The following is a 13,271-nucleotide window of genomic DNA, read 5'->3' as shown; positions in this document are numbered from 1 at the left end:
AGTTGTGAAGGCAGCTAGACTAATTCACTGTCTTGCCACTTGCAGAGGAATGAGCATCAGCCAAACGGAGAGGGATGGCACCCAAAGGAAACCATCCCTTCCAGTCACCTTGCTAGCACCAAATGCAGCATATGTGCTATGAGGCTCTGAGAGTTATCACAGGGAAACCCTCATGGTCCTGTCAGCGATAGGAGGAAACCCTAGGCATGACAGGAAGAGAGAGCATTGGACTGGGACTGAGGAGACCTGGCTCTGCCACTGACCTACTAGGTAACCTTGGGCAAGTCATTTCACCTCTTTGGACCTGTGTCCTCTCCCCACTTTTGTCCGTTTAGTTTGAAAGCTCTGCTGAGTGCCGGCACTGTCTCTCATGATGTGTATGTGCATCATCAGGCACAGGGAGTGCCCAGGCTCAGCTGGGACCTCGCAGAGCTACTGCGATACAAATAAATAGATAAAGGAAGTGACGCCGACGAAGGGAAAGAAAGACTATTGGGAAGAACTGGGTGTTACATTCTCAGTATTGTTCTTGATCACTTTGTAAAGTGCCTCCTACCCATACCTTGCTATGGAAATAACAACAACAGTAGTTCACCATAACAAACCTACCAAGGTGCTTTCTGGGTTTTTCACCTTCCTCTGTAGAATCCAGCACAAGCCACTGCTAGGTATGAGGGCCACTGGGTCTGTTCCATGTGACAAGTCCTGAATCGGGTATTCTATGATTCGGCCGAATGGTTCATACAATTAACGAGCTTTATTCCGGTTGTAACCAGGTAACTCGCTGTGTCCAGTCCTTACAAGCTATTCTTTAAAACCCACTGTTCACAATGGAAGAAGATTTTGTCTGGTTTCATGTCACATTTCTGTGACACTGCTAACAACGTTCTGCTGTATCTCTCCTTGCGGCATAGCAGGAAGGGGCTAAGTTCAGAGAAACACACCAAGATGCTGCATAGATACTAACAGTGGATTTGTACTAACACTGTCCATTACATATTTCATAGCTGCTTCTTACTCCCACAGCAATGCCCCCAGTCCTGACCCAAAGCAACACAGCCTCATGGGCCCTTCGATTCTTGCCAAAGGAATGTTGACTGGCATGGTGGAGCTGGGAACAGAACCTGCATCTTGGGACCCTGCATGGTGCCAAGTACTCTCAGCTCCTGCTGACTCCAGGATCTGGGCCATTATATGACTCCAGATAGTGATGTGAGAGGAGACAGGTAGATACAGCTCAGGGAGTGAGAGGTTAAAGTGTCAGATGAAGAGGGACAGAAACCCCATAGTTCAGTTAGCCGCTGACTGGAGCAGAGTGTGAGAGGTACAAGTCAATCCAATTTCTGAATGACTCCCCTTCCCAACCAGACAACAAAACTCCTCTGTTGGCCAAGACAAGGAAGAAGGATCTGCTGTGGTCTGCACTGGATTTTCGTACAGATACATTCAAGGCAAAACTCCACTGACATAGAACAAATGAGCTGCCCTGGACAAAATAAACGTGGTTTGCCTTGGCTCATGATCCAGGCTGTTCGGGTCGCTAGGTGTCATGTATAAATCATTAGACTTGGCTCATCCCACTTGGAGTGCAGCTCTTCTCCACAACAGACGCATTTTTAAACACACAAACCATTAAGGATTGCTATGCACAGATGAGAGCAGCACTCCAGTGCTGAGAATAACCTGGGGGCGGGGGCAGCCATGTGATGTCAGAACATTGTGTGGGAATGTGTCAGCCATAAACACCCTCCGACCCTGCATGGCCACATGATGTTGTGGTGATAGCTGGGCAGAGGTCCATAGGTCAGCCCGTCATTCCCGAGAGTTTGCAGTGGATGTGGAAAGACGGAGCAAGCTGAAGGTGATGCTAGCAGACAGGCTGCTCTTGTTTGGGAACTATTCAGAGGCCGATGAACTTCTAATGAAAGTAACGGGTAGCGCATGGACACTGGTGGGGAGGGGGGCCAGCGGGGTGGCAGCAGTTTGTAGCAGGAGCAGCAGAGAGCCAGGCCTGGCCTGGGAATGGACGTTACTGAGGGCCTGAGACAGGCTGAGCGCTGACCACTGAGGAAAAGGGGGTGACAGCAGAGAAGTCCACATGCCTGGACTGCTCATAGAGGAGGCTGAGGAGAATCCGATATTAGTCCCATCTCTCTGTTAGCTTGCAATGTGAATTGCTTTTCAGTTCCCGTCTGCTGGCTGGAGGAATCAGGAATCCTGGAGTCTGACCTTGCCACTGACTCACCACATGCAAGCCAGCCCTGTCTGCTGGTTACTCACTGGAGGCCGCAGGGCGGGGGACTCAGTAACGGCTGGAGTGAGGGCTGGGCTGGGCTGGGCTGGGCTCCTCAGCAGCCAGAGAAGCAGAGTCCCCTGCGCAGCCATTAAACCAACAGCAGCCAGAAGTGACACAACCACAATGCTGGCAACTGGGGGAATCCATGGGCACGGAGATGAGGACCAGTGGCACTGGTTATGTCTGAGCACAGCAGATCCATCCCTGCTGAACGAGGCCAGAGGGGCACTGAGGGCTCCCTCTCCCCCCCCAGCCTGAGCCAGCAGATCCCTGGCTTCCAGGACTCCCCAGTCCAGTCGCAGGCCTGGCTGTATGAGGTTGACTAGTAAATAAAACCATATCCCTCCTGCACCCCACCAGGGCTCCCTGAGTGGGGGGCTTGAGAGCCTGGAGCTCAGAAATGTCAGAAAGTCTCTGTCATGCAGGGCTGGGCTGGAATCGAATGGACCACCCAGGAGCCGCAGGCCACCAGCTGCAACGGGGAGCTGCTTCTCAACAAGCACCTGGCCCGGCGGCCTGCTGCGCACACAGTCTGCGTGTAGGCAAGGCGAGCTCAGACCGGCACGCAGTACTGACCCAGCGCTCCTCGGGTGAGGCTTTTCCCAGCCTGCCTGCTCCATGGGAAAAGCACAGTGTAGCTGGTATCGCTGCGTCTGACTGGCACACGGGGCTCTAGCAGTCAGGGATCACACCTCCTCCCAGTCCTGAACAGACACGGCCTTCCCTTAGCAAGCCGTGTCCTGTACGGCTATGTCTGCCGCTGGGCGGTGGTCTGTGCTTGCCAATCCCCTGCTATGCTGGCCCAACCCTCGGGGGCTGGGGGGGTGCCACCAGCATTCTCCTGAGTGGGGGACCCAGGGCTTTATCCCCTGAACTCAGCCCCACACACTTCCCCCCACACCTGCCCTGAGCTCCCCTCTGCTATTCCCCATATCCAGTGCTGAGCTCCCTCAGGCTGCCTCGGAGCCCAGCCCCACACACGCTCCCTCCCCTGCTGGTCCCATACCCTGCCCGGAGCTCTTATCCAGCGAGGCTGAGGAGCACCATCCCCACCAGGAGCCCGCCATTCTGGGAGCCCCTGACCCCATCTACCTCCTGTCTCCCTACTTCCCCAGGAAGCACCAAGAACCAGATCCAGCCCTCCCATCTCCCCGAGGCTGGGGTTCCCGGTGTGCCCTGCTCTACTTCTTGTCAGGGGCTGGGGGGCCAAGTCGGCACACGGGTCGCAGCACCACTCAAATTTGGCCTCCCCTCCCCTCCATCCTGGAGGAGGAGCAGCCAAGCCAAATTTCCAGCTCCAGACAGGGAGGCCTGGGTCCCCACTCCTGGTGCCCCTGCATCCCGCTGCTAACTCTACTGCAGCAGCAAAACGGGGAGCCTCTGGCTCTGCCCCCTGTGCTATCTCCAAAGGGGATTTCCATTCATGGAGTTTGGGGGGTGGACTCGTGCAGTTTTTCTTCCCCTAATATCCTCCCAGAAGCAGTGACAGGAGCAGCACAGGACATCTGGCCAGCACCCAGGGCCCCTGACGAATAGCTGAGTCACCCAGGTTACATGACTTTAGAGTCTCCTGAACGTCCGCTTGCCAGATAGTTGGCAAATGTAGTACTCTGTTAAGCCATCCTCCCCCCAGAACTGTTCCCTCTACATGCCAATCAATGGGTCTTTCTTTTGGGTTGGCAAAACTACCTAGCAACAGGACCTACTCACTTGCAGATCTGAAAGGAGACGCCCTTGAAAAGGGAACTTGACTGGGCAGTATTATAATCCCTTAGCAGGACATCCAAGTGCCAAATGCACTTTGCTGGTGCTTCTGGGTGGTAGTGTAAAGAACGTGCACCCTGCTCCCCGTGCTGGACATCTGCCCTATGTATGCCTGTTTATTATTTAGCTGGGTTAGATGTTTGGTAACTATTTTTTAACTCATTTTGCTGGGGGAAGAAGCACTTCAGACCCTCACCAGTGTGAATCCACCTGAAATCAGCACTTACGGTTGCATTTTCCATCCGAGCCCCAGAGGCCAGAACCCTACAACTGAAACTGGAAGCAAAGGACGGGTTTTGCTTGCTGTTGGGACAAAGCTCACAGGTTCAGCTGGATGCAACGCCCATTCTGTCTGGTAGTAAACCCCTGCGATTATCTATGGGTCTGATTTATACACTGCACTCCATCTGCCAAAGACAGATCCTTCCAGCAGTGCATTCTTTCCTTTCTGAAAAAGTTCTCCAGTGAGTTTAGGCACTTGCCCTGCCCCTGCTCTACAACGGATCCCTGACTATAGAGGACACATGGACCGGGGAATGGACCAGAGACCATGGTTGTGTTCCTGGGTCTGCCGCTAAGTCACGGTTTGAGCTTGGGCAAGTCACTTAACTTCTCTGTGCCTCAGTTTCTCCACCTGTAAAGTCGTACCTACCTTTACAATGCACTTTCAGATCTGTGTATGAAGAGGGCTGGTCAGAAGTGCTGTGTATTGTTTTCAGTGAGACCTCACCTGCTTCTTTGGGTACAGATTGCAAACATGAAAAGTGGACAAAAATCGATGGGTTTTTTTTGTTTTTTGGGGAAAAAGGGTTTTTAATTATTTAAATTATAGTTTCTCTTTTTAAAAATGAAACTGTTTAAATATCTGAATTTAATAGTTAATACACCAACACCTAAACTTCTTATAATCTCTTACAAAATTAAAAAAAATAAGTATGCTGTATACATGAGCCTCTATCAAAAACTGAGCTAAAGGCTGTTTTTCTAGAGAGAGAAAGACTCAGGGGGAACACATCTAGCTTTGGAGGTCAACCGTTATAAATATGGCTCTACGGATCATGTACCATATTAAGGGCTTGATCCTGTGGGGAACTCAAGGGGTGTGCTACTAGGTGCAAGAAACTGGCAAAGGAGACACCAGCATCTCTCTCATTAGGATCATCCCATGAACCTACCTGGGTGGTCTCATACACCTATTTTATAGCCTCTAGTGTTGATTTCAACACCTGGCAACTGGAGAAAACCTGCCATGGCTGCAGGTCATAAAAAGACCCTGTCTGGGAACATTTTCAATAAATTCCTGTACTTCTGGGTGAAAAGGGAACAGGTGGCAAATGTAAACAGTGTGACTAGGAGATGTAAGGCCTGGCTCTCTAAATGAACAGCATTATGGAAAATGCTCCTCAGATGGCAGTGACTTCGAAGATGATGATGTGGATGTATCTGAACAACCTGGATCAACTGGTTAGTAAACTTATTTTTTGCCCCATTCTTATGGCCTGCCTACCACGTCCTTACTGTGCTATGATGATAACTTAGATTATGGTCAGAATTTTTGTTTTTAGACAGGATTACTTACTTATTACTTATGAATTTTAGACAGGATTACTTATGAATTTCAAAATGTTAGTGTTCAAAATATTACTGGTATGTTAGTTTGTTGTGGGTGTATTTACTGTTACTGCTGGACTTCTGGAATGATTATTTTATTGCTCAATACAATCAAACATCCTAGGCGAAGACGTCCTGTTTAAAAGTAAAATTGTATCAGGCATTTACAAATTTTAACATTTAAAAATTTCTTTTTCAAATTCTTTGGTACATTGCTAGAAATAAGGGTTTTAATAGATTTTGATCATCCTTATGATTTATTAATTATTTTCCCTGTAGAACTGGGTTTAGAATAAATTACATCATTTAAACAGTGGCACAAACAGCGGCGGTAGGAGGAATCCTCCATTTACAATCCCATTTTTTAAAGCAGCGCAGAGTAATGCTCAGTGAGTGAGAGTGACTTGTTTTTATGACTTTGTTTCAGTGCCCAGCTTAGACATAAGAGGTTGTGAACGTCCATCATCTGCAACGTCAGCAGTGCTGCCACTAAACATGTCAGACAGTAGATTACCCGTATCCAAAAAAAATTATAAAATAAAACTTTCTTCATCATCCAATCAAACCATGGCTGAGTTTGTAACCAGGACCAGTCAATTCCAGGCAGATCCCATCGATGAAAAGGCTGTTCAGTTCATTTATGCAACAAATTCTCCTCTTTGTCTTGTTCAGAACAACATTTCATTGGCAGGTTCAGTCATTATGACCAGCCTACTGTGGACCCAATAGAGCAGACATTGCTGCAAAGTTTTTGGCTACAGGATATAAGAAGGAAAATGAGCAGTGTGCAAAAAACATTGTTGGGAAATTCATTAATCTGAGTCTTGATGGGTGGAGCAATGTACACAATGATCCAGCAATACATGCTGGTGTGACAACAGAAAGTGGAGTGTCTGTCTTACAGAAACAACTGATACATCAGGAAATGCCCATACCGCAGAGTACTTAAAAGAAGTAGCAGTGAAAGCTGTCACAGACTGAACAGAAATTCAAGTGTCAGTTGTGTAGCTTTGTCACAGGCACTGCAGCAAATGTAGCAAAGATGAGAAGAAATCGAGAAGAAGGTAACAAAGGGAACCTGAAACTTGTAACGCATGGTTGCAGTGCTCATTTGATGCATCTTTTAGCTAGCGTCTTGTGCTGACATTGCAAAATACTTTCATGACAACCACTCTGCTTCAGCCTCACTGAAGAGAGGAGGCGAAGCCAGATGAATTCTCCCCCAGGATGTACAGTGGAATTCAGTGGTTGACTGTTCTGAACTATGTGTTCAGAACTGGCCTATTCTGATGACAGTTTGTGAAGAAAATCGTGACCAAACAGATGGAACTACCACAGCCAAAGTACTCAGCACTGGACTGGAGAGCAATGTAGAAGATGGGCTGAATACGCCGAAACCTGCTTCCAGAGCCTTCCACAAATGGCGGGAAGATTGCTGCTGGGTTGCCAATGCTGCTGAAATTTGGAAAAGACTTCGAGGGACCTTGACAAAAGAGGTGCTGGCAGGAAAGAGGCGGCTGGATCAAGCAAAGTACCAGGGTAGATTCCGAGCTGCTGAAGAAGATGCTGCTAAGACCTAGGCATCTAATAATCACCAGCCGCTCGTGCCAGCCATAACAGCTTTCAGGGTGGGAGGGGACCATTCGAGCAGGACACGTTTGCTGATGCTGTTTTAAAGCAAGTCACACCACTGAACCTGGGGGAAGTCACTAGCTAAGCACCTGGGACCAGAGCCCGCCGAGGTACTAAACCAGCTTTGGACAGCGGTAGCCTGTTCTGCAGGCACAGAAAGAATATTTACTCCATTCAAAGTTGAGAGATCGATTGGGAGTTTGAGAAAGAGGAAAACGTGTCTGTCTCTTCCAGTCTGTGAATAAAAACGAGGAGGAGGGGACGGAATTTAGGAGACTGTTGTTTCATTTTTCAAGAGACTTAGATGAGTAGGAACTTAAGATTTCACAGTTAGGCATATTTGAAAATTTTCCCGGGCTGACCTGAAATAATCAGTTTAATTCACCGACTACAGTAAATCCCTGTTTACTAAATCGTTTAGCTGTAAATGTGAAACGTTTTGATAAGAGAAGTTTATGTATCCAAAAGATTTGCGGTTGTTTTGTTTAATAAAAATAAATTGTATCTGCTGTTTTGTGCTCAATTCAATTCCAGTTACCATCCCAATGCAACTTGACACATATCTTGAGAAAAATGTTAATTATCTAGTAAATAAGCAATATATTATTCACCAATTTCTAACATCCTAAAATGGACAATTAATAAGAATCTGAATATATAAAGCTATATATTTGCTTAAAGAAATATACACAGTTATAGTGTACCTTCCTAAGTAGCAAAACCATGTATCAACTGTAGTGTAAAAGCTCTATTTAATTCTAAATCAACATTTTAATGCTTATATTAACCCAAGGAGAGGGCACCTTTTTTTAGAAAATAAGTGAAGTACAAATAAAAAAGTTGATTAAAATTAGGTGTCTCAAGTGATTAAAAAAATTAATCATGAATAATCACACAATTAAAAAAAATAGCAATGGCTTTCATGATTAATCGTGCTGTTTAATAATAGAATACTATTTATGTAAATATTTTTGGATGTTTTCTACATTTTCAAATATATTGATTTCAGTTACAACACAGAACACAAAGTGTAAAAAGTGCTAATTTTATATTTTATTTTTGATTACAAATATTTGCATTGTAAAAAAACAAAGAAATATTTTTCAATTCACCTAATACAAGTACTGCAGTGCAATCTCTTTATCATGAAAGCTGAACTTCCAAATGTAGAATTATGTCCAAAAAATAACTGCACTCAAAAATAAAACAATGTAAAACTTTAGAACCTAAAAGTCCACTCAAGTCCTATTTCTTGTTCAGCCAATCATTCAGACAAAAAGTTAGTTTACATTTTCTGGAGATAATGCTGCCTGCTTCTGCTTCACAGTGTCACCTAAAAGTGAGAATAGGCGTTCGCGTGGCACTGTTGTAGCCGGCATTGCAAGATGTGCTGAAGATTCATACGTCCCGTCATGTTTCAACCACCACTCCACAGGACATGTGTCCATGCTGATGATGGGTTCTGCTCGATAATGATCCAAAGCAGCGTCGATCGACATGTTCATTTTCATCACCTGAGTCAGATGCCACCAGCAGAAGGTTGATTTTCTTTTTTGGTGGTTCCGGTTCTGTAGTTTCCATATCAGTGTGTTGCTCCTTTTAAGACTTCTGAAAGCATGTCCCACATCTCGTTCCTCTCAGATTTTGGAAGGCACTTCAGATTCTTAAATCTTGGGTCCAGTGCTGTAGCTATCTTTAGAAATCTCACATTAGTGCCTTCTTTGCGTTTTGTGAAATCTGCAGTGAAAGTGTTCTTAAAACGAACAATATGTGCTGGGTCATCATCCGAGACTGCTATAACACAAAATGTATGGCAGAATGTGGGTAAAACAAAGCAGGAGACATACAATTCTCCCCCAAGGAGTTCATTCATAAATTTCATTAACACATTTTTTTTAACGAGTGTCATCAGCATGGAAGCATGTCCTCTGGAATGGTGTCCGAAGCATGAAGGGGCATACGAATGTTTAGCATAACTGGCACATAGATACCTTGCAATGCCGGCTACAAAAGTGCCATGCAAACGCCTGTTCTCACTTTCTGGTGACATTGTAAATAAGAAGAGGGCAGCATTATTTCCCATAAATGTAAACAAAGGTGTTTGTCTGAGCGATTGGCTGAACAAGAAGTAGGACTGAGTGGACTTGTAGGCTCTAAAGTTTTGCCTTTTTTTTTTTTGAGTGCAGGTATGTAACAAAAAAAATCGACATTTGTAAGTTGTATTTTCACTATAAAGAGATTGCACTACAGTACTTGTATGAGGTGAATTGAAAAATATTGTTTATCATTTTTACAGTGCAAATATTTGTAATAAAAATATATATATAAAGTTAACACTGTACACTTTGTATTCTGTGTTGTAATAGAAATCAGTATATTTGAAAATGTAGAAACACATCAAAAATATTTAATAAATTTCAAATAGTATTCTACTGTTGAACAGTGCGATTAAAACTATGATTAATCAGGATTAATTTTTTTAATCATGATTAATTTTGAGTTAATTGTGTGAGTTAACTGCGATTAATCGACAGCCCTAATTAAAATGAATTATTTCAATTAAGGTTTTCCACTTGGTGATTTAAATCATTATTTAAACCAATCCACCTTGTTTTCATGCTTCCATCAATTAATATTACCTGTGCTGTCAGGGCCTTGTTTCCCATTCATTCTCCTTTGCATTACTTTCAGGTGCATCCAATCTGCACTTTGTCTGGGGATTAGATGAGATTATCTCTGAGTATTTCTGTGCCAAGTTTGCCCCACTCCTACCTGAGAAGGCCCTTTGCATTTCACACACACAGGCCCACATCCTCAAAGGTATTTCAATGGGAGTTGGGACCCTGAATGCCTTTGAAGATCTTGGCCTCAGTGTCTGATCTGGCCACCAACTTTCCTGTTTGAAATCATACCTGGTCATCTTGATGTCACCGTAACTTATTTATTAAATCACATGAAACTTACTTTATTGCCATGCTTGCATGAATCAATGCCAGCGAATTGTGAGTTGCAAGATTTGAGGGGATTGTTTGATACACAAGGGCTAGCGTTTGTCTGAAAGCTGCAGGAAAGTCCCATTTAAATATTTTTTTTAATTTTGGTTGTTAAATCAATAATAAAGCAGGATGAAAACCGCCTGACAATCTGGCAGCAGGATGCCATTGCTGCTAATGGTATGGCTATGATGCTACAGCTTTACAATGATCATAGGCACCAGCACGCAGCAATAAACAGTGCAAGGTAAGCACTGGTACAAATTCTGTGCAAGTCCCACAAACTTCACTGGGCCTGATCCCGTCTATTGGTTCCCAGACAAAATCTGCAGAGTGAGCCTGATTAGGAGTCGCATGCAGAGATATATAATCTATCTGATATGGTGGAGAGAAGCCTGCTGCCATTTAAGTTTCAGACCATGGCGCTGTGCAAAACAGGTGTTGCTTTGTTTTAAGAACTAGACAAATTACAAGTCAATTCAGAATGGACCTTTCCACTCGCTCATTTGACACTAACACAGCATGCGAAATTCAATTCAGCCGGGTCACTTGTTCCTGAGACCCAAGTAAAATCTCATTCTCACCATCAGGATGGAGGAGCGGCTTTTGTGCCTTGGCTGCTTAATTTTCATGATAATTTGGCTGTTGTAACAAGTCAGGGAATCATCTTGGGAGCCACCTACCATCCTTGATTCCTGCACACAACACCCAGTGATAGCAGCTGGAATGGCTGACACAGAGAGGACAGTACATGGCTCTTAAGGAGCTGATAACCAGAAGATCAAACTTTTTTGAAGAGGATGGAGATAATTCCTGTTATATATGGCACACAGTGGATCTGGTCTGGATAGATATCAAAGAGCAGGCTAGGCTACCTCAATCCTAACACACAAAATTATTCTAAACTGCCTTAGAAATGGGTTTTTGTTTTTCCAGTGTAAAACAACTTTGCTACCCAAAACGCTGATAGTCGGGTACAGAACACAAGAAACATTCCAAGAAAACACATCTAGAAAAACCACCTGGAGGAAATGAGACTTTTGCTTTAAAAAGGCGCCATCTTGTGGAAGTTGTGCTCAGCAATCAGTGAGGGGTTAATTTAGTTTGTAGTCTGAGTGCTGCAAGGTACAGTTACAATACAGTCTCACATGCATTGAGTATTGTCTGCTTTTATCTACTTATCAGAAATTGATTATGCACGTTAACTAAGAAAGGCCAGGGTTAATATTAGGGATATAACTGAGCACAGAATAAATGCCATTTGCTGTGAACAAACACAAAGGCTTCTGCTGTTATTCAAACTGATATCCCACCAGTGGTGTGCCTGGTATTCCTGCACCTACCAAAGGAAAACTGCAAAAAGGGAAGAGCTGAAGCGAGTGTATGTCACTCCAACAGACCAGCTGAGATATCAAGCAGAACAAGAAAATAGCTCCTCATCCATGTCCAGTCCAAGGAGCTTTGATGCCCCCAAACATGTGAGCTGCTTCTGGCACCCAGCCACTTTGAGCCATGGAGGTGTGATTGCAACCAATCTGTTCTGCAACACAAGTTCTACATTTCTTGTAGGAGCGCCCTTTGTTTCGTTTTGAGTATTTACAGTTACTGGTATCAGTCCTGAACTTGCATCTCCCTAAGCTAGAAATAAAAGCTGACAAATTGTGAACCTACCTGTAATCTGGATAACTCCACAATGCGCTTCACAGACGATATGGACACGAAGGCTTTCCAGCCTGATGGGAATTGGCAGGAAGACTGAACGGTCAAAGATGTAGGACTGATTTCCTCTCCAGGGTCCACTGTGAACTAGGCATGGAAACATCCACTATTTTGTCCCAAGGCAAAAACAAGCCAGACACTTGTTAGAAACATATAGAGATTTCACTGCACATCAGGGAGGGTGCCCAGAATTCTTTACCAGCATCACAGAAATCCGGTTTACAGGTAAGGCAATATCTCCTTTACTAGCCATGCAGTGCCAGCAACAGAGATGCCTGGACTATAATCAGCAGGGACCGTTTAATGAAAGGGAACTAAGAAAGCGATGGGGAAACCTTTTCTGAACCTCAGCATTATGGATCTGTAAGGAGGCGCCCTGGCTCCCCGCCGCACCTGAGAGGGACGAGCCAGAGCAGGTGCCTCAGTGGGCGGAGCCAGCACTGCCTGTCCCCGCCCCCGGAAGTCAAGGGGCGGGACAGGAAGTATAAAAGCCCGGCCCCAGCACTCAGTTGGGCGCAGGCTGCCGGAGAGGACAGATGCTGGTGCCTGGGCTCCCGCCGGGCCGGACCCGCCCCGCGCCCACTACCCAGAGGAGCGCTGCCCGGACCTGCTTCGCGCCCACTACCCAGAGGAGCGCCGGCCGGACCCGCCCCGCGCCCCCTACCCGGAGGAGCGCTGGCCGGACCCGCCCCGCGCCCACTACCCGGAGGAGCGCCGGCCGGACCCGCCCCGCGCCCACTACCCAGAGGAGCGCCGGCCGGACCCGCCCCGCGCCCACTACCCAGAGGAGCGCCGGCCGGACCCGCCCCGCGCCCACTACCCAGAGGAGCGCTGCCCGGACCCGCCCCGCGCCCACTACCCAGAGGAGCGCCGGCCGGACCCGCCCCGCGCCCACTACCCAGAGGAGCGCCGGCCGGACCCGCCCCGCGCCCACTACCCGGAGGAGCGCCGGCCGGACCCGCCCCGCGCCCCCTACCCGGAGGAGCGCCGGCCGGACCTGCCCCGCGCCCACTACCCAGAGGAGCGCTGGCCGGACCTGCCGCGCGCCCACTACCCAGAGGAGCGCCGGCCGGACTTGCCTCAGACCCGGTACTCGGAGGAACGTCGGCCTGACCTGCCGTGTGCCCGATGCCCCGAGGAGTGTCCTGAGCTTCCCCACGACCGGTACCCAGAGGAGCCCATGGTCTGGGACCCCCCCAGACGATGTTGGCAAGGACCAGGTACCCAGAGAGGGGGAGGTTGGAAGTGGCCCGGGG

Source organism: Gopherus evgoodei, chromosome 9 (genome assembly GCF_007399415.2).
Source record: "Gopherus evgoodei ecotype Sinaloan lineage chromosome 9, rGopEvg1_v1.p, whole genome shotgun sequence".
Classification (NCBI taxonomy): Eukaryota; Metazoa; Chordata; order Testudines; family Testudinidae; genus Gopherus; species Gopherus evgoodei.
The sequence above is the reverse complement of the archived record's forward strand: the minus strand, read 5'-3'. Positions refer to the sequence as shown.